At 38.5% G+C, this 22,141-nt stretch overlaps 1 non-coding gene and 1 pseudogene across 1 annotated transcript; both read left to right on the forward strand.

Moving 5' to 3' along the window:
* The window catches only part of LOC129013834 (uncharacterized), a 61,378-nt pseudogene that overhangs the window by 1,872 nt on the left and 37,365 nt on the right, over nucleotides 1-22,141 (forward strand).
* On the forward strand, nucleotides 6,688-6,819 carry LOC129014780 (U8 small nucleolar RNA). The gene has a single exon (XR_008494315.1). It is a non-coding gene; the product is annotated as a U8 small nucleolar RNA (small nucleolar RNA).

Below are 22,141 nucleotides of genomic sequence, written 5' to 3' on the forward strand. Positions count from 1 at the left end.
TCACGCCATTCTCCCGCCTCAGCCTCCTGAGTAGCTGGGACTACAGGGGCCAGCCACCACGCCCCGCCAATTTTTTGTATTTTTTAGCAGAGACGGGGTTTCACCGTGTTAGCCAGGATGGTCTCGATCTCCTGACCTCATGATCTCCCACCTTGGCCTCCCAAAGTGCTGGGATTACAGGCGTGAGCCACCGCGCCCAGCCCTGATTCTATATTATAGTGAGTTGTACAATTATTTCCTTATATGTTACAATGTAATAATAATAGAAATAAAATGCACAATAAATGCAATGTCCTTGAATCATCCCAAAATCATCTCCCCCAACCTTGTCTGTGGAAAAATTGTCTTCTGCAAAACTGGTTCCTGATGCCAAAAAGTTTGGGGACTGCTGGCATAAGTGGTCTCATATAGTATTTGTCCTTTTGTGCCTGGCTTATTTCACTTAGCATAATGTCTTTAACGTTCATGCATGTTGTAGCATGTGCCAGAATTTCATTTGTTTTTAAGGCTGAATAATATTCCCTTGTATGTATTTAATACGCCTTGTTATCTTTTCATCTGTTGATGAATGCTTGGGTTGCAGCCACCTGTTGGCTGTTGTGAATAGTTTCGCATTGCCTGTCTTTGTCATGATCGCCATCCTATTTCACATCTAGCAGGTGTGAAATTCCATTGATTGATTGATTGATTGAGACAGGGTCTGACTGTTGCCCAGTCTGGAGTGCAGTGGCATGATCTTGGCTCACTGCAACCTCCATCTCCCAGGCTCAAGCAATTCTTCTGCCTCAGCCTCAGCCTTCCGAGTAGCTGGGATTATAGGCATGCACCACTACCAGCTGGCTAATTTTTGTATTTTTAGTAGAGACGGGGTTTCACCATGTTGGCCATGCTGGTCTCGAACTCCTGACCTCAAATGATCCACCTGTCTCCGCCTCCCAAAGTATTTGGATTACAGGTGTGAGTCACTGCGCCCAGCTAGTAGGTGTGAATTTCTATGTCTTAGTGGTTTTGATTTGCATTTACGTGATGGCTAATGATGTTGAGTATCTTTTTATGTGTTTATTGGCCATTTGTCTATTTTCTTTGGGGAAATATTTATTCCAAAATTTAACCTATTTTTAAGTGGGTTATGTATCTCTTTATTATTTAGTTGTAAGAAGTTTTTACATATTCTAGATAGGAGTTATAACAATTTTCTCCCTTTTTCTGGATTGTCTTTTTTTCTTTCTTGATGGTGTCCTTTGAAGCACAAAGATTTTAAATTTTGATATAGTCCAATTTATCTTTCTTCGTTTGTGTTTTTTTGCTCCTTGTGCTTTTGGTGTAATATCTAAAAAGACATTGCTACACCAAGGTTACAAAGGTTTCTGTCTATGTTTTTTTCTATGAGTTTTATAGTTTTGTCAATATCTCTTATATTGAGCTCTTTTATCCATTTGAGTTAATTTTTGCATGTGGCATGAAGTAGGGGGGTATAGCTTCATTGTTTGCACCTAGACATCCAGTTATCTCAGAACTATCTGTTGAAAAGCTTATTCTTTCCCCATTGAATTGTCTTGGAACCCTTATTGAAGATCAACTGACTGTATATGTGAAAGTTTATTTCTGGATTCTATTCTTTCATCTGTTCATCTGTCCTTATACCAGTAGCACACTCTTGATTACTGTAGCTGTTTGGTAAGCTTTGACATCAGAAAGTATGAATCCTCCAGAAAGTTTTTTAAGGTGGGTTTGGCTGTTCTGGGTCACTTGCATTTCCATATGAATTTTAAGATCAGCTTGTCAGTTTCTGCAAAGGAGCCAGCTGGGATTTTAATCAGAGTTGCATTGAATATGTAGATGAACTTAGGAAGTACTGCCATTTTAACAATATTAAGTTTTCCTCCATGAACACAGGATGTATTTGTACTTATTTAGGTCTTACTTTAATTTCTTTCAATCATAGTTGTGTTGAATGCAGACCTACTTTGAATTAATTCTAAGTTATTTTTATGCTACTTATTGCTTGACAAATATAATTCCTTTTAGTTTTTAACTAGTTTTGATGTAATGTGAAGTGTATTTGGACCATGTGAAGCTTATTTCTGCTTTGAAATTTAATATAAATGGTTTATAATAAAATCTCACTGTGCTAATTTTTTGGTTATGTGAAATAGAAAATCAATGTAAATTTAAAAATTTATTCTGGGCCGGGCGCGGTGGCTCACACCTGTAATCCAAGCACTGTGGGAAGCTGAGGAGGGCAGATTACAAGGTCAGGAGATGGAGACCTTCCTGGCTAACACAGTGAAACCCCTTCTCTACTAAAAATACAAAAAATTAGCTGGGTGTGGTGGTGGGCGCCTGTAGTCCCAGCTACACAAGAGGCTGAGGCAGGAGAATGGTGTGAACCTGGGAGGCGGAGGTTGCGGTGAGCCGAGATCGCGCCACTGCACTCCAGCCTGGGCGACAGAGTTAGACTGCATCTCAAAAAAAAAAAAAAAAAATTCATTCTGAAATGCGATAGATGTTGAAGCTCTTCTGGCAGATGGTTATAAAGAGGAATATATAATCATTCTATTGAGAAAATATAATCAATAATGTGAATACCTAAGGTAGTTTATTTTACATATATATCTCGGTATTTATATATTTTTGAGACAGAGCCTCACTCCTGTCACCCAGGGTGGAGTGGAGTGGCATGATCATGGCTCATTGCAGCCTGAACTTCTTGGGCTTAGGTGAGTCTCTCATCTCAGCCTCCTGAGTAGCTGCGACTACAGGTGTGCGCCACCATGCATGGCTAATTTTTTGTATTTTTAGTAGAGGTTTCCCCATGTTGCCCAGGCTAGTCTCAGACTCCTGGACTCACGTGATCTGCCCGCCTTGGCCTCCCAAAGAGCTGGGATTACAGGTGTAAGCCACTGTGTTGGCCTTATGTTTTATAATTTTTAAATGATACTTTTTATTCTATTACAAAACATAGATAATTGTAAAAAACTTGTAAAATATAAAAGAGGAAAAAGACAATAGAAAAATTATTTATGATGAAATTCCCAGGTAAACACCGATTACATTTTTTTTTTTTAAGAGCCTGTTGCTCAGGCTGGAGTGCAGTGGCATGATCATAGTTCACTGTAACCTCATACATCTCATACATTTTGATATCACTACTTCTGGTTTTATACATAATGTGTTCACTTTGAAACAAGAGAGTATAATTTTATAATGATTATTTTCATTGAATGATCATGATCTCATTGCAATTATTGATCATTTAGTTTATTCCTCAACATTTTGTTATATATATTTTTGCTGTTGTGAGTGGGATATTTCTTATAACTTGGCATTTGTGCCTACATTCAATTTACCTATAGGAAATTAATTTTTGCATATTTTTTTTTAATTGGTGCAGTGGCAGAATCTCAACTCACTGCAACCTCTGCCTCCTGGGTTCAAGTGATTCTCCTGTCTCAGCCTCCTGAATAGCTGGGATTACAGGCGCATGCCACCACACCCAGCTAATTTTTGTATTTTTAGTAGAGATGGTGTTTCCTCATGTTAGTCAGGCTGGTCTTGAACCCCTGATGTTGTGATCCGCCCACCTCAGCCTCCCAAAGTGCTGGGATTGCAGGCTTGAGCCACCATGCCCAGCCTCTTTGTGTGTTTTCTTATATCTTTCATCTGAGTTGCAAGGGGCACATTGGGTTTCCAGGAATTTTCTTAGCTAACTCTGTTCCTTTATCTTTTAAGGTTCTTAAGCATAAATCCTCTTTTTTTTTTTTTTCTGATGGGAAATACTGGGGCATAGCACTAGGAATACAAATTATGTTTAAATAGAGCACAAAGTACCATCTCAAAGGAATAACTGATGGTGAATTGTGATTCATTTTATTATGTATCAACTCTAATGAGGCTTAATAAATAATTGAGGTTTAACACTTAGGTAACCGTTCTGTATTTAAGTCTGAAAATTTTTCTCTGTTACAGTTTCAACTTCACATTGAATATTCTGTAAAGCAGAAATAAATTGATTAGCATTCTATGAATGAAAAATAAAGCCATGGGTCGGGTGCAGTGGCTCACACCTATAATCCCAGCACTTTGGGAGGCCGAGGCAGGCAGATCACCTGAGGCCAGGAGTTCGAGACCAGCCTGGCCAACGTGGTGAAACCTCGTCCCAGCTACTCGAGAGGCAGAGCCAGGAGAATGACTTGAACCCAGGAGACAGTGGTTCTGGTGAGCTGAGATCGTGCCACTGCACTCTAGCCTGGTGACAGAGCAAGACTCTGTCTCAAAAAAAAAAAAAATTAGCTGGGCATGGTGGCGTGCACCCATCATTCCACTGCTTAGGAGGCTGAGGCAGGAGAATCATTTGAACCTGGGAGGCAGAGGTTGCAGTGAGCCAGGGTTGCACCACTGCTCTCCAGCCTATGTGACAGAGTGAGACTCCATCCCTAAAAAACAAAACAAAACAAAAAAAACCCATGCTGATAATCGAAAAACCAGTTTACCTCATCACAGTTTAGAACATTGAATTGTAAAGATCTTTTTTCTAGTCCTGGCCAGGCTTAATGGTAACATGAGCAATTCAGTTACTTTCTCAGAGTTTTATATTTTTATCTGTAAAATGGAAATGATGGTATGTACAGTTTAGGATTTTTGTGAAAATTAAGTGAGACTGCAAGTGTCTTGAATAGCAGTTGAAGTACATTGATATAGGTGACATTTTACAGTGGTGTCTTCCTCAGCATCTTATTAGTTCAGTGTTTTAAAGCTCTATATTAGTCACAGAAACAAAGTCTAATTTTTGTTCTTTTGTTCTCATTTCAGATTACAAGTGGACACCTGAGTCAGCAGGACCTGGAATCCCAGATGAGAGAGAGCTTATCTACATGGACTCAGATCTTGTTGTCACCCCCATTAACGACAATCCAAAGGTGCAGAAAGCACTCTAACAACTGAGTTGTAGACTTTACTGAGATCTGAAATCTGCATGAGATTTTCATTCAGAATATTATTTACTGTCTAATCTTTCCTTTTCTCTTGTCTGCTTCTGTTTCATTTGTGCTGCATGTCTGCATTTCCAGCTCCCACTCTGTCTGCAACCCTTTCCTCTGCCTTCACTTCCACTTCACTGGAGTTCTAAGTTTTCTCCCCTCTGTTTTGAATGAGTCAGCTCTGCCTCTCACTACTGCTTTCTTCCACATGCCACAGAGGGGTTGCCAGCCTCTTGACCTCAGACCTTAGCTCTCAGTCCCATCGTTTCTCCATCTGCACTAATGTGAATCACTCTAAGTATTCTAGTCTCTGATGTATTTTGAAGGCAGAAGCAGTCAGAGGGCAATGCTCACCAGGCTGGGCTGGGCAGGCAGATCACACGGAAGCCCTGCCCTCTCACAGGTTGTTAAGACTGCATGGGAGACGGTGAGGAGACACTATGGGAGCTGGAGGAGTCATGGTTCACAATGTACTTCTAAACCACTGTGAGTTTTTTTGCTTCTTGCCTTTTGGAATATATTACTTTATTGCTAGGGGAAAATGAGTATTTACTTTAAAAAACAGATGCATTTCTAAGTCCCTGTGTTTTGTCTTGACTTCCAACTCCACAACATACATTCCACTACTTACGCTCTATTTTAATTTTCCTGCTTCTGTTACTTTTTTTTTTTTTTTTGAGATGGAGTCTCCCTCTGTCACCCAGGCTGGAATGCAGTGGTTTGATTTTGGCTCACTGCAAGCTCCGCCTCCTGGGTTCACGCCATTCTCCTGCCTCAGCCTCCAGAGTAGCTGGGACTACAGGTGCCCGCCACCACACCCAGCTAATTTTTTGTATTTTTAGTAGAGACAGGGTTTCACCATGTTAGCCAGGATGGTCTTGATCTCCTGACCTCGTGATCTACCCGCCTCCGCCTCCCAAAGTGCTGGGATCACAGGTGTAAGCCACCACGCCCAGCCTTCTTTTTCTTTTTTAAATCTCTGTTTCTGTATTAATTCATGACTGTCTTTTCATATCTCATTGGGAACATTACTGTGGTTTAGACCAAAGCGTTCTTGGATTCATGTTTATTTTCTAGATAGACAGCATTTTATATAGATTATTTAGCTATTTTTCATAATGGAGCTAATTCTTTTTGTGAGTTCATATGTCTGGCAGAGTAACTTTATTATGCTAAGTTTGATGTGCATTGGTGCATTTTCAAAGTGGGTTTTCTAGAACAATTTGTGATATCTTTCCCAGGGGTGTCCAGTCTTTTGGCTTTCCTGGGCGGCACTGGAAGAAGAATTGTCTTGGGTCACACATAAAATACACTAACAATAGCTGATGAACTAAAAAACAAACAAAAAAAATTGCAAAAAACATCTTACAATGTTTTAAGAAAGTTTAGGAATTTGTGTTGGGCCACATTCAAAGCCGTCTTGGGCCGCATGAAGCCCATGGGCTGTGGGTTGCACAAGCTTGCTTTAGACAATATTCTTTGTTTCTTTTTTTCCTCTTATAACCATATTTGATAGTTTATGGGAAGCCTTAGTCAGTGGACATTTTTGTGTTTAACTTTTAATTTTAAACTACTTTTAGTCTTAGAGAGAAAGTTAAAAAATAGTTGAGAGTTCCTGTATACCTTTTGCCCAGCTGCTCTTAATGTTCACATCTTATAGGTCTATAGTATAGTTAAGAACACCTGGGAATTAGCATTGGTATAGTGCTAGTCAGGCAGGATAATCCTTACCTGTTCCTCCTTTTGGAGGGCAGTAGAATGTGATAGTTGGAGTTGCATGATACTTGATTCATATCTCTGTGTAATGATGTCATGCAATACCCTGATTGCTCCTTTTGAATTCTTTCTGAAAAAGGAAAAATAAACATGAGTATAGTGCTGTTAACTAAACTACCAAATTTATTTGAATTCTACCAGTTGCCTCTAATGTCCTTTTTTGTTGTTGTTGTCCAGGATCCCACATTACAGTTAGTTGTTATGCCTCCTTAGTCTCTTATAGTCTGTCCTAGTCTTTCATGGTTTTGTCAGAATTTCTCAGACTTTTCTTGCCTTTCATGACCTTGACAGTTTGTCTTTTTTTTTTTTTTTTTTTTTTGAGATGAAGTCTCACTCTGTCACCCAGGCTGGAGTGTAGTGGTGTGATCTCAGCTCCCTGCATCCTCTGCCGACTGGGTTCAAGCTATTCTCCTGCCTCAGCCTCCTGAGTAGCTAGGATTACAGGAGCCTGCCACTGCGCATGTCTAAGTTTTGTGGTTTTAGTAGAGATGGGATTTTACCATGTTGGCCATGCTGGTCTTGAATTCCTGACCTCATGATTCACCTGCCTATGCCTCCCAAAGTGCTGGGATTACAGGTGTGAGCCACCGCACCTGGCCTTTGTATGTTTTTGTAATACAGGTTATAAAACGTATGACTCAAGTCCTTGACACTTTGAAGAGTAACTGGTTCAGTGTTTTGAAGAATGTCCCTTAATTTAGGCTTATCTAAGGGTTTCTCATGATTAGAATGAGATTATGAATTTGGATTATGAGATTAGAATGAGAATATGCATTTTAGTAAGAATACTACCGTAAATACGGTAATGCTGGTTACTTAATTGGTAAAGGTTTTAAAAATACTACATATAGAAATTTTGCAGGAGTTAGGTATAGAAATAATGGTTGAATTTTTAATTAAAAGTCTCAAGATGCAGTATCTGGCCGTCCTAAGCTCATGGATCCAACTACATGGTTTCTTCACATTTCTCAAATAAATTGTGCACTTTCCAATTCATGCTATTATGGCTTCCTTGAATGGTGTCTTCTCTGATATAACCATAAAGTTCTAACCATTCTTCAAGACCTCAACCCACCCCCTACCTCTTCTGCAAACCCGGTCTCAACTATATCAAGTAAAGTGCTTGCTGTATTCTCTAAACTACTATTTACAAAAAAATTCTTTCTGTCCAGGGTTTTGTCTGTAGTTTTGTCCTACCTCTTTTCAATTGTGAAATATTTTGTTGTTTATCAAATGTTTGTCTCATCTTCCCAACCAGAATGTCAGCTCTCTGAAAATAGGATTGTGTGTTTTATATTTTTGTATCCCCCTTAACCCTTGACATAGAGCCTTACCTTGGCAGGTACCCAATAGATATTTGTTGAATGACTGAATTTCTAATTAGAGGTAAATTATCTAAAGAGTAAGCCAAGATAGGGGTGAATTTTTTCTTTGAGTCTGTATTTTGTTACAGATATCAATTGAAATTATTTTAGAAAATAAATTATTATCTATATATATATGTTTTAATCTGAAAAGGCATCGTTCTTATTCTTTTTGGTAACAAATTTTACACATTCTTTTTTTGTCCTCATTGATTTATTATCTGATATAAGGGACATATAAGGAGACAGATATCCATCTTAAAAATTGTCTCAAAAGTTTTTTTTTTTTTAACCACAGGTAACGAAAAAACCACCATCAGTTAAATTTGATCCAAAAATATTGCATCTACCAGCATTTTCAGGTAAGATCATAAAGGAGTTATCGAACATGTAGACTCTTTGTATACAGATACAAATGTGAAATTTATTCAGAAATGGAATATTTGTATGTGAATAACTAAATTTTTTTTGTCTTGACAGTTGGTTATATTCTTGGAGCAGTGTTAATGTGAATTGTAAATAATCTGTAATTCATTTGTGCCAGCTGTTGACATTTCTCAGCTGAGTCTGGGCTGTCCTGTCCTCTTGTGTGTGGGGAGGTTCCTATAGATCTGGGCAAGTTTTCCTGTAGAGTGGGTTGGGGGAGGGTCTCCTCCCTTCCCTTCATAGAGCTGGTTGAATTTCCACCATTTATGGCAGGTGTAGGTGCACAGGGTTGGGGACAACAAGGAAGGATTGGGATTCTATTGGTGGGACCAGAACATTTGAGAATGGGACTAGGTGTTTCATGACTGTGGAGATGGTGTGGTAGTGGAGATACTTAAGGGATAATTATTACATTTCTGTTGAGCTAATGAAAATCTTATTTAGGGTGAAAGTCAGAAATTTTTACATACCTTAAACTTTTTTTTTTGTTTGTTTGTTTAACAAATTATATTTTAAACTGTTGAACTCAATTTGGGGAAAATTATTCATTGTGGCTAGAGTAGAATCTATGATTTGAAGTAAATTTAAAATATATTTAGGTTTCAATAAACCAGCTAAGGGTTTATATCAGTCAACTTAATTACCGATAAAAACAACCAGAAAAACCTGTGGAGAAGGACGTTTAAAGACCAAAGTGAAGCCAAATATTAATAATAGTGCTTTCAGTGCCAAGTAGGTCTATTTATGCAAACCTAGAGAATTATTACCGGGAAATACTATTTCCTTTTTCTTCTTTGAGTTATTTGGGAAATTATATTTATAATATCTTTTGTCTAAAGATTGAGATCAGCCAAAAATATGTTAATTTTAGGGGGTATCACATTTCCTAGATTTTGCCCTTTTTTTGTATACGGATTTGGAGGTAGGCATTTCAGGTGATTTTAGCTATCATGTTTTCCTCGTCATTTTTTACAGTAATTTTATTGGATCTTTTTAATAACGGTGGGATTTGTGCTTTTTGCAATATTTGAGGCTTGATTTATTTATACAAAGGCTCTTTTGTCTTTTACTCCAGTTGTATTCAACTTTACATTTTGTTATAGTCTAGGTTGTGTGACAATTCTGCTTTAGACATCTGCTTCGTTTGAAAGCATAGTTTTCCATTGAAGTGGTTAAAAAGTTTCCATGGATAGATAAAGAGATGGGAAATATAGAAGGACAAATAGAAGTAGTGTCATCTTTGGAGTATTTTTGGTTTTGACAGTGTCGTGTTTTCTTTGTCCTCATCTTAGCTGTCATAATTCTGTGTTTATTTCTCATGTAGTGTTTCCAGTAGTTGTCTTTCTCATCATTCATACTTCTGTTATTTTCTTTCCTTGGCACTGGATAAGTTATAATTTCTGAAAGACCAAGATTGGAATGACTTTTTTGCAATAAGTGTGCTCACAGATCGACTCCATTGCGAAGAGCTCGAGGACCTCCTGAGCCAAGCTTAATCTCCTTTGCTGTTTGTGCGTGGTGACTGGTCACCAGGAGGTGGCCACCAGGCTACTCCATTCCCCACTGGTAGGCCTCTGTGATGTGACTTATGCATTTAAATTTATGTTTTTTAGAGGCTCAAACAAGTGCTAAAATAGCAATTTGATTTAACTACCATGAAAAAACTGATTTATCATGATTTTAGGTTTATGGAAATTATCCTCTGCTTAATCCTTAGGTCTTACAGTAGATGAGAGTAGATGGTGATTTTGAACTTTCTGTTGTTGTTGTTGTTGTTGCTTGTAATACTCAGATTTCCATTTTATGTTAACTTGTAAGATTTTAAAAAAATATGTAGGCTGAGGCAGGAAAATGGCGTGAACCCCGGTTGGGGGGCTGAGCCTGCAGTGAGCCAAGATTGTGCCACTGCACTCCAGCCTGGGCAACAGCGAGACTCCGTCTTAAAAAAAAAAATATATATATATATATATATATATATATATATATATATATATATGAAATTGGGCCAGGTGCAGTGGCTCATGCCTGTAATCCCAGCACTTTGGGAGGCTGAGGTTGGTGGATCACCTGAGGTCAGCAGTTTGAAACCAGCCTGGCCAACATGGTGAAACCCCGTCTCTATGAAAAATACAAAATTAGCCTGGCATGGTGGTGCACTCCTCTAATCCCAGCTACTGGGGAGGCTGAGGCAGGAGAAACACTTGAACCTGGGAGCCAGAGGTTGCAGTGAGCTGAGATCGCGCCATTGCACTCCAGCCTGGGCAAAAAGAGCGAAGCTCCATCTCAAAAGAAAAAAAAAAAAAAACACGTGATATCATAAGACCTTTTCCCTTCTCATCAGTGACTGGAATGAACTGCCCATGTGGAATGGGTTGTGGGTGTTGGTTCCTTTACTGGGTCATCTGGTAACCTGCAAGGTTTCTGCTGTGACCTTGAAGGAAGACATCAATCCTCTAAGAAATTTTTTTCCTATCCTCTGGGAATATTACTTTTTGGACTATCTTGGTCCATTGGTAAGCTCATGGGAATTTGTCAGAGTTTTTTTTTGTTTTTTGTTTCTTTTGGCTCATGTTTAGCATCGGTTGGCAGAGTGTTTGGGGTCATCCTCAGAAAGGAATTATGGTGGTTCAGAGGTGTTTTCTGTAGTTGGCCCTCATTTGGGAATTGGCTTGAAAGAATTTAAGTTCATTTGCTTCCAGGATATTATTAAGTTTACTTTTTTCTATAGTTGGTGTGTGTCTATCAGGTAAGGGCAGTCATTTAGAGAATATAAAGTGGTAGGAGAAACTAAAAGTACTGTTCTTCGTTTTTATTTTAATCTTATTCATATACAAGTGCCTTTGTAATTTAGTAAATATCACTTTTGGTGTACAGTATAAATTTCCTTTTTATGAAGATCTGAGCTGTTAACTTTGCTGTCACTTTCTGTGTTTCGTGACTTAAATATTTTAATTTTTTCTTTTTTTACACTTACATTTTTTACTCTAGTTCCAATTGGTAATCCAGCATTCACAGATAGCTCTAAACTGCGATATGTAAGTAACATTTATATTTTAAAATTTTTTTCGTGACTTTATTAAGTAGTTACAGCATACATACTTATCAAAAGCAGAGTCCTAAATAATTATCATAAATTTTTCTGACATAATGATGACTCTACTCATAGGCAATTTTTATGGGCATTCCAATGATAAACTCTAGAATATTTAAAAATAGCCCTTCTCCTAATATACAATGCTGGGATTATCTAAGCTACTCCTGGAAACTTTATTAAGTGTTCTTGTTTTTTTATTTTCATAGAGTCAAGGTCTCTCACTATGTTGCCCAAGTTGGTTTTGAACTCCTGGGCTCAAGTGATTCTCTGATCTCTGACTCCCAAAGTGTTAGGATTACAGGTGTGAGCCACTGCACCAGGCTGATAACTGTTTTGAGTATTGGTTTTAAAATACTTCAACCCTGATCCCTGTGTATTAATTTAGTTATACTTCCTCAAAATTTCCCTTGGCCATGCTTATCTGTCCCTCATGTAGCACATAGCTTCCCTATGATGTTATTTATAATCTAATGAGATTATGATTTATAAACTCCCGATGGAAGGAAGTGTCCTTGATTTTTGTAGAAGTGACATACCAGGTAGAAAACACCATAGATCAAGTGTTAGAAGGCTCTGGGTTCCAGTCGCCTATAAGACTCGGCCAAATGATTATCTTTTTCTCATTCTCTGTTTCCTGGGGAGGGTGGGTGGAACAAGGAAATGGCATAGGTTTAGGATTCAGACAGACCTGGGTGTGGATCAAAGATCTGCTTTCTGGGCCAATTACTTTAATTGCTGAGCCGCAGTTTCCTCATCTATAAAATTGGGATGGGGATGGGATAACCACTTCATAGATTTTTGGTAATTATTCCACTTTGAATGTGGTAAATATATGAGGTACTTTATATAGTGCCTGATTCTTAGTGGGTATTTCATTTACAGTGGGGTTGGGGTTGTAGAAGTTGCAGTTATTATCATGAAGCTTGCTTATCTCATGATTGTTAGGACAAGCACATGAAAAATCGGAGGTGAAAGGATTTTGTGAATTGTGGCAGTAGTATAATAATTATTCTTCTATGCTGGTAAAATATGGGTGAAACAATAGGAGTTTAGAAAATGCTTAATAATAAGGGTAATTCTTATTATACATCTTGTAATGTTACTCTCCCAAAGTAAAATCTGGTAATAGAAAGTAGGATTTAATACTTTGAGCATTTAATACTTTGAGAAGGCTTATGGTATGCTCATTAAAAATGAATCAATGAAATATTTATTTAAACACTTTTATTTAAAACGTGTTATATCTTTGAATGGGGTGCCCCCTGCTAACATTTTCAAACAGATATCCCAAATCATTTCCAAGTACAGTTATCCCTCTGTATCAGCCCGGAGACTGGTTCTAGTATCCCCTTGGATACCAAAATTCACACATACTATTTTTCCTCTGCTTTTAATGAAGTTTGATTGTAAAACTGTTTTAATTTGAATAAAATGATACTGAGGTAGACAATTTCTCTGGTAGGAATCTTCTTTTATTCTCCTTCATTCAAAGCCACTTCTAGTGAGGTTTTCTCTGATCTCAGGTTATATTACCTTCATAGCATATGATAAAGGGTCCTTAACTTAGTCTGGGAGATAATTATTATTGAAGTAGGTATATTTATTTCTTAGTTTTGTTTTTCCTATAAAAATTAGAATCACATGATATAATTTTATGTTTGTTTTCCCCCATAACACATATATTATGTATTTTTAATGTTATTAACATTTAAAAATGAAATACATAATAATTAAGGTAAACTTTTTATATGTTGTGAATATCTGATCATTTTGCTTACTAATTTTGGATAGTATTATAATGTTGGAAACAACATTGTGATGAACATTTTTGAGATTAAATCTTTGTGCCCGCTTTTTCTTTTTCCCTTTAGGGAAGATTCATAGAATTAGAACAAATTAGAACAAATGGGTAGAAGGCAGTAAATATCATTGTGACTTCTGAAAAATTGCTGAAGTGCTCAAATAAATTGTGTCAATATATAATCCCAGTCAATGTGTTTAAAATGCCTTTTGTTAGAACTTCCAACATTGAGTATTTATCAAATTGTATATCCTTCTCTCCTTGCCAATCAACTTTGTGAGGTATAATTCATATATAGTAATAGTGTAATACTGTAATTTTTAAAATGTGTTAATTGTAAATTATGCATAATTTAAAATGTTCCATTTTAGCCATTTTTATGTGTACAGTGGCATTTAGTTCATTCCCATTGTTGTATAACCATCACCACTATTCATTTCCAGAACTTTTTCACCATCTTAAACAGAAGCTCTTTACCCATTAAACGGTAACTTTCCCTTTCCCTTCCCCAGTCCTGGTGACCTGTACTCTACTTATTCTATCTTGGTGAATTTGCTTATGGTGAGTACCTCATATTGCTACCAAAACATCAAGGAGTTTGGTCTAGGTCCTGTTGCTCACAGCACAGAAAGCCAATCACGGAGACGATGAGTGTTGCTAGGGAAGAAGGCTTCAACTGGGTGCTGCAGCTAAGGAGATGGGAGATCAATCTCAAATTTGTCACCTCAACTGACTAAAACCAGAGGTTTATTTAGCAGGGAAGAAATGTAACCATGTATGGGAAAACAGGAGTTAGGGAAGGGTGGGGAAGAGAAGTTGGTCGACAGGAAGCAGGTAGTTGGTTAGGCAATTGTGATGAGTGAGGTGGTCTGGTGTCTTATGGTCCAGATGTGGTGATCTGGTAAGTTTCAGTTCCTTGATAACTATCTGGGAGGCCTGATGGTTGGTTTCCCAACAAAGGAATTCAGATAAGACAAATGTAACTTTCTCAAGTTTTAAGACTGGGAGGCTCAATTTCTATGTTTATTTTAAAAGACTGTAAGCATCAGTTCTATAGGACAATTGGGCTGCTTTCATTTGCAAGTTTCATCCATGTTGCAACTAACGTGTCAGCATTTCATTCCTTTTTAAGGCTGAATCATATCCCTTTGTATGTATATACCACAGTTTGTTTATTTTTTCATCTGTTGTTGGGCACTGGCTTGTTTATATCTTTTGGCTATTGTGAACAATGCTGCTATGAACATTAGTGTTTTCTGTTTTTGTTTTTTGCTGACAGCTATCCCTATGGGTGTGAAGTAGTATCTCATGGTTTTGATTTGTATTTTGTGACTAGTGATGTTGAACATCTTTTTGTTTGATTGTTGGCTATTTGGAGAAAGGTCTAATCAAATCATTTGCCAATTTTTATATTGAGTTTTATGTTGTTGAGTTGTAGGTATTTTTTATATATTCTAGATATTAACCCCGTGTCAGATAAGTGATTGCAAATATATTCTCTCATTACACTGGTTGCTTTTTACTGTGGCAAGTGCCTTTTTGAGATATGAATTTAGGAAGAATTTTTCTATTTTTTAAATAAGAGTTTTATACTTGAATAAGGTAAAGTAAATGCTCATCCATCATTAATTTTTTAATAAAAACACAGTTTTCCTGTTTCTTTGCTGTAGTTCTCCTCTTCGTTGATTATATTTTATCATTGGATAGGGTTTTTTTGTTGTTTGAGACGGAGTCTCGCTCTGTCGCCAAGGCTGGAGTGCAGTGGCGCAATCTCAGCTCACGGCAATCTCTGCTTCCTAGGTTCAAGCGATTCTTCTGTGTCTGCCTGCCGAGTAGCTGGGATTACAGGCACCTGCCATCATGCCTGGCAATTTTTGTATTTTTGTAGAGACGGGGTTTCACCGTGTTGACCAGATGGTCTTGAACTCCTGACCTCAGGTGATCCACCCGCTTCGGCCTCCCAAAGTGCTGGGATTATAGGCCTGAGCCACCATGCCCGGCTGGTAGATTTTTTGTTTTGCTTTCTTTTGAAGAAGACCTCTCAGTGGCTTACCTCTTTGCCATGCTTTGGTGTTTGAGCTCTCTTCCCTGTACTAACTGTAGCTCTGTAGGACTTGGGGGTCAACCTTACCTTTTTTTCCCCCGCTTTTGTGTGTCTTGTTTGAGTTAGCATTTCTTTTTATTCCAGGCCTGTAGATTTTACTAGATTGTCTCTAGGAATCTCTTTTACTAATTTGCTTCAGCCTGCCTTCCTGCCATCTCTTTTTACTAATTTGCTTCTGCCTGCCTGCCTTCCTGCCTCCCTCCCTCCCTCCCTCCCTCCCTCTCTCCCTTCCTCTCTCCCCTTCTTCCCCTTCCTTCCCTTCTCCCATGCCTTCCTTCCCCTCTCCCATCCCTTCCTTCCCTTCTTTTCTTTCCATTTATATTGAGATAGAGTATTGCTCTGTCACCCAGGCTGGAGTGCAGTGAGGTAATCTTGGCTCACTGCAACCTCCACCTCCCAGGTTCAAGTGATTCTCCTGCCTCAGCCTCCTGAGTAGCTGGGATTACAGGTGTGTGCCACCATGCCCAGTTAATTTTTGTGTTTTCAGTAGAGATTGGTTTTCACCATGTTGGCCAGGCTGGTCTCGAACCCCTGACCTCAAGTGATCCACTTGCCTTGGCCTCCCAAAGTGCTGAGATTATAGGTGTAAGCCACAATGCCTATCCTCTTCACTCCTCCTTTAGCTTTTATATTACTTCTTAGATTTCTTCCTCTCTTATTTCATCCTTTTTCTGTTCCTGAAACCCCTACAGGATGGGTGTGCGGGTTTGTGTCTCTTGACTCTTTTTTCAAATTTTCTTTTGCTTTCTCACTTTCTCTTGTTTATTGAGATATAATTCACATACCATAAAATTCACCATTTTAATGTGTGCAGTTCAGTAGGTGTCAGTATACTGAAAGTTGTTCAACCATTGCCACTATCTAAATTCAGAACAGTTTTCTCACCCAGTGAAACCCAGTACCCATTCTTCTCCAACCCCTGGCAACAACTAATCTGCTTCCTGTTGGCTGATTTGCCTATTCTTCATATTTCATATAAATGGAATCATACAGTATGTGGCCTTTTGTGTCTAGCTTCTGTCACTTAGCATAATGTTTTCAAGGTTCCTCCATATTGTGGAATGTGTGAGTACTTCATTCTTTTTCTACCTGCATAATCTTTGTATGGCTGTTCCACATTTTGCTTATGTGGTCTTGATGGACATTTGGGGTTGTTTCCACATTTGGCTGTTAGGAATAATGGCGCTCTGAACATTTGTCCACAAGGTTTTGTGTGAACATATACAATTTTATTTCTCCTGCAGTAGTGAGATTGCTGGATAAAATGGTAACTCTGTGTTCAGCTGTTTGAAGAACTGCCAAACTCTCTTTGTTAAACTTTTATTTTAGGTTCAGGGGTACATATGCAGGTTTGTTATATAGGTAAACTCATGTTATGGGGGTTTGTTGTACGGATTATTTGGTCACCCAGGCACTAAGCTTAGTAAGGAGCAATCGTTATTTTTTCTGATGCTCTCCTTCCTCCCACCGTCCACCCTAAATAGGCCCCAGTGTCGATTGTTCCCTGTTTGTATCCATGCAAACTTTCTTCTTTTATTGCCCTTCCTTGACTTTATCTTTGAGCTCTCAAGCTTGGTATTTATCCCCACTCATTTTATTATTTAGGATTTCCAGTTAATTTTTTAATTTGAGCAATCATATTTGAAAGTTTTTGTTCATGTTCTTTTTCTCTGATTGGTCCTTTTTCCTAGCTGCCTATATTTGGTGTGTACTTTTGAATTTGAGGATAAATATTAGGATTATAAAAATTCTCTTTTTGGAGCAGAATTTAGAATTAAATATTGTTATTAATGTTTAAGGCTAAACGTTAGGATTATATAATATAAGCCTGGAACCTGGACTTTGATAAAAAGGGAACAAAATTTGGATTATAAACATTGTATTCTTCTCTCTTGACCTTGTAGGTCACTTCTTTTTCATCATGGTCCTGCTTTTTAATGCTGTTTATTTCTCAAATGCCTGGTGATCTCTGGTTCTTCGTTTATATTATGAATAAATGATGAAATTGATTGGTATAGAAGTTGGCAATACGAGTTTCCTTTATTCTTGCCTAAGTCTCTTTCTCCAATAGCCTCTCCTGTAAAGAAAGGGCTGGTATGTGGGTAGGTGAGGCCTGTTGACTGGTAGAGTTTAATTTGGGGTTCCAGCTGGCTGAAGATCAGATAGGCAGGCTGGAGGCCTCTGCAATTGCCAGGGTGGGTTTTTCTTTGCAGTGGAGCTGGCTTTCCTCATTTAACCCCTTCCCCGCTTCAGTATGTGGAGGACCACAGTCGCTGCTTCCTGCATCCATCCATCCAGTGAGCAAGGTGGATTGCTCACTGTAGGAACAATTTTCCGCATTTACCCAGGAGGCCAGGGCTGCAGGGTTTATTCCATGTACCAGGGAAGGGAGATGGAAAAGAGACACGGTCTGATTGGCTCAACTGTTCCTTGTACAAGGACACAATTTTTCCTTGTGCAGTTGTTTAATCTGATGATTGTCTTGTGGCTCATTCTTTCTTTTTGTCTTAGTTTATTCCAAGTCCCTGAGGCTTCCTTGGGAACGTCTGTCTACCTGTGGTTCTTAGACAGGGGATTCCTTTGTTGATTCTCTGTCAGTCTTAATTTTATTTTTGCATGTCTGGCATCTGAGATTTTCTCAAACTTTCTAGTCCACTTTTGGCCCTCCTTTTTGTTTCCAATTTTCCTTTAATAAAAAGAGCTTGTATTTTAGAGACTCTAGAGGGTTCAGAAAAGTGAGTGTCGAGTGTTTAGTCTGTAACCATTAAAGACAAAGAATGTCTCGTAAGTTTGGATCTGTGTTACTTACATGATTGTGATTTACGGACGCTTTCTTTCTTTCCCTTTCCCTTTTATTTTTTCTTTTGTTTCATTTATTTATTTTATTGTTATTATTTTTAGAGACTTACTCTAAAAAAAATAGGGTCTCACTTTGTGCCCCAGGCTGGAATGGGACTACAGGTACATGCCATCATGCCTGGCTAAATTACCATTTTTTTTTTTTTTTTTTTTTTTTTTTGGAGAGACAGAGTCTCACTTTGTTGGCCAGGCTGGTCTTGAACTCCTGGCCTTAGTGATCATTCCATCTTGTCCTCCTAAAGTGCTGGGGATTACAGGTGTGAGCCACTGTACCCGGCCAAAGTTTTCACTTTTTAATATGAGGTATAAGGTATATAGAAGTGCTTTATTTACTTATTTATTTATTTATTTATGAGAGGGAGTCTTGCTCTGTTGCCCAGGCTGGAGTGCAGTGGCATGATCTCAGCTCACTGCAACCTCCGCCTCCTGGGTTCAACAATTCTCCTGCCTCAGCCTCCCGAGTAGCTGGGATTACAGGCGCCCACCATTACACCCAGCTAATTTTTGTAGTTTTTAGTAGAGATGGCGTTTCACCATGTTGGCCAGGCTGGTTTTGGACTTCTGACCTCAAGTGATCCACCCGCCTCAGTCTCCCAAAGTGCTGGGATTACAGGCATGAGCCACCATGTCTGGCAGAAGTGCTTTTAATTCCACAAGTGTTTAGGCTTTTTGGGTTATATTTGCTATTTTTACTTTTCTCCTTTTACTACATCAAAATGAGTCCTTTATAATTTCTGCCCTAGGGAATTCTAAAAATTTATCTTTGTGGTCTAATATAAAATCATTTTTAATGTATGCCATGAATGTAGTCAACTATCTATAATAATGTAGTAATAGTAGCTTGCTCAGTCAGCACCAGTTGTCTTGACCCAATGGTAATTTCTGCATGTGGATTATCTCCTGATTCTTAGAACAACATGAGGTACATATTATTATTGGTCCTACTTGTTGTGCCTACCAGGCCCATGAAAGATGAGTAATTATCCCAGGGTACTGTCTCCCTCACCTCCAATGGTGGGCCAGAGCTAGGTCCAAGACTTTGAATTCTAGAGTGTTAGACACCATCCTATGCAGCCTCCCACTGAATAAGGGTGGTCACTGTTTGTAGGGTGTAGAGTTTGATACGTCTGTTACTTTGACTTCATTAGTTTTTATTTAGGATACCTGAATGTGTGAATGTATTGATTAATATATTCATTATTGCCTTCTCTCTGTGCTTGGAGGAGAAGAAAATTGAAGTTTACCACTGCTATGGGTTTACATTGCATGCTTTGTTATTTGGTGTATAAAGATTCGCACCTTAGATCTTTTGTAGGTCATACAGTTTTTAGTTTAAAGGGAATCTTTTTCTGAAGAGTTTAGCCTTGAATTCTACTGAGATTTACATTGGCAATCCTGTTTGCATTTTGTTTGCCTTGTACAGCCATACTTTTATGTACTCCTTTCCTACTAATGTGTTTATTTTCCTTTTGATGTTGATACGTTTGTTCAACATACATTTTCAGATGCCCGAGTGTGCTCCAAGCACTGTCTAGTGTCACAGTGGTGATCGGGATACAGCCCTGCCTTCATGGATCTTCTGGGCTGCTTGGGGAGACAGATAATAAACAAGTCAACGAATGAAAAAGTAACAACAAAATTTTAGTTCTGCTCTAATGTGGTAGCCATTCACTTCATGGGGGCTATTTAAATGAAAAATTAATAGCTTACTCATTCAGCACGTATTGTCAGACACAATGGTACTTTCTGCACATGTATTGTATCCTTTGTTTCTTTTAACGACATGAGGTATGTATTGTTATTCGTCCTACTTGTTGTGCCTACCAGGCCCCAGGGTACTGTCTCCCTCACCCTCAACTGTGGGGGTAATTTTTAAAATAAAAGTTAAGGCCAGATGCAGTGGCTAATGCCTGTAATCCCAGCACTTTGGGAGGCCAAGGTGGGCAGATCAGTTGAGCTCAGGAGCTCAAAACCAGCCTGGACAACATGGCAAAACCCCGTTTTTACTAAAAATACAAAAATTAGCCAGGTGTGTGACACACACCTATAGTCCCGGCTACTTGGGAGGCTGAGTTTGGAGGATTACTTGAGCCCAGGAGGCATTGCAGTTAGTGGAGACTGAGCCACTGCTCTCTAGCTTGGATGATCCTGTCTCCAAAAAAAAAAAAAAAAATTAATTTAAATAAATATTTTGTTCCTCACTTGCATCTGTCATATTTTATGTGCTTGATAGTCATGTGTCTAGTGGATACTGGATTGAACAGTGCAGATGTGGGACATTTGTCAGTGCATGAAGGTTTGGTAAACAGTGGTGCCTTAGACGCTGTCATGGAGATGGGTTGTTTCTGAGGTACAGTGTCAAGTCACTGGGGGCACCTGGAGTGGTGACCTGAGAAAACCTGAATTTTGAGAAGGTATCTGTACTGTGAGGGTGTTGCCTACAGGGCATGTGGTACTTGTATTTAGGATTTTGGTAAAAAGTGACTATTCATAAGCTATTTAAAGTTTCTATTTTAAAAATATAGGATTTTTAGGTAGTGCATTTTCTTTTGTTGTAATAGGAATTGTTTTGGTCATATTAGGAAAAATAACTGGCATGTTGATACATTTTTATTTTAGTTGATTAAATCTGGTAGCTGTTTTACTTTCATAGATTAAAAAATGGTTCAGTGTTTCAAAATATTTTGAGCTTGTCTTTGAAAAGAGATAGGCAGGTGCAATGGCTCAGTCCTGTAATCCCAGCAGTTTGGGAGGCTGAGATGGGAGGATTGTTTGTCAGGAGTTCAAGGCCAGCCTGGGCATCATAATAAGACCCCAATCTCTACAAAAGCTGAAAAAATTAGCTGAGCATGGTGGTGCACGCCTGTAGTCCCAGCTACTTGGGAGGTTGAGGTGGGAGGATGGCTTTTCCAATTATCCTACAGATATTTTTCAAAATGATTACTTTTAAACTATAATCTTTTTATTCAGAGGTGGGATGCTAACTCTACAATTGCCTAGAACTTCTTTAATTTGTGTACGTTAAGAAATTTTAATGGGCAATTTAATAAGTGTTGAAATTTCTAAGAATTATCTCTGTATGTTAGAGTTGTGATAACCCAGACCTTTTCCCTGTAGTGCTTCTCTGAGTCTGATTTGTTTTCCTCCATGGGTGCCACATAGGTTTATTTATTTATTTATTTATTTATTTATTTATTTTGAGACAGAATCTCGCTTTGTTGCCCAGGCTGGAGTGCAGTGCCGCGATCTCGGCTCATTGCAAGCTCCGCCTCCCAGGTTCATGCCATTCTTCTGCCTCAGCCTCCCAAGTAGCTGGGACTACAGGTGCCTGCCACCACACCCAGCTAAGTTTTTTGTATTTTTAGTAGAGACGGGATTTCACTGTGTTAGCCAGGATGGTCTCGATCTCCTGACATTGTGATCGCCCACCTCGGCTTCCCAAAGTGCTGGGATTACAGGCGTGAGCCGCCACGCCTGGCCACACATAGGTTTACTTTAAGAAGGTAAAAAATAAAAGCTGACTAAAGTACATACTGATTATCCCAGACAACATGCAGACATCACTAAATGAGTGCAGTTCTCATCAACTCACCATTCATTTCAATTAGAAAAAAAGTCATCAAAACTAATTTTTCTGTATGAAATACCTTTTCAAATCATACTGAATGTGATTTATTAATAGTGATTTATCAAATTCAGTTTTCTGCTGGATACTAAAGGAACACCTCATTAAGACTA

The sequence above is a fragment of the Pongo pygmaeus genome, chromosome 16, assembly GCF_028885625.2.
Source record: "Pongo pygmaeus isolate AG05252 chromosome 16, NHGRI_mPonPyg2-v2.0_pri, whole genome shotgun sequence".
Lineage (NCBI taxonomy): Eukaryota > Metazoa > Chordata > Mammalia > Primates > Hominidae > Pongo > Pongo pygmaeus.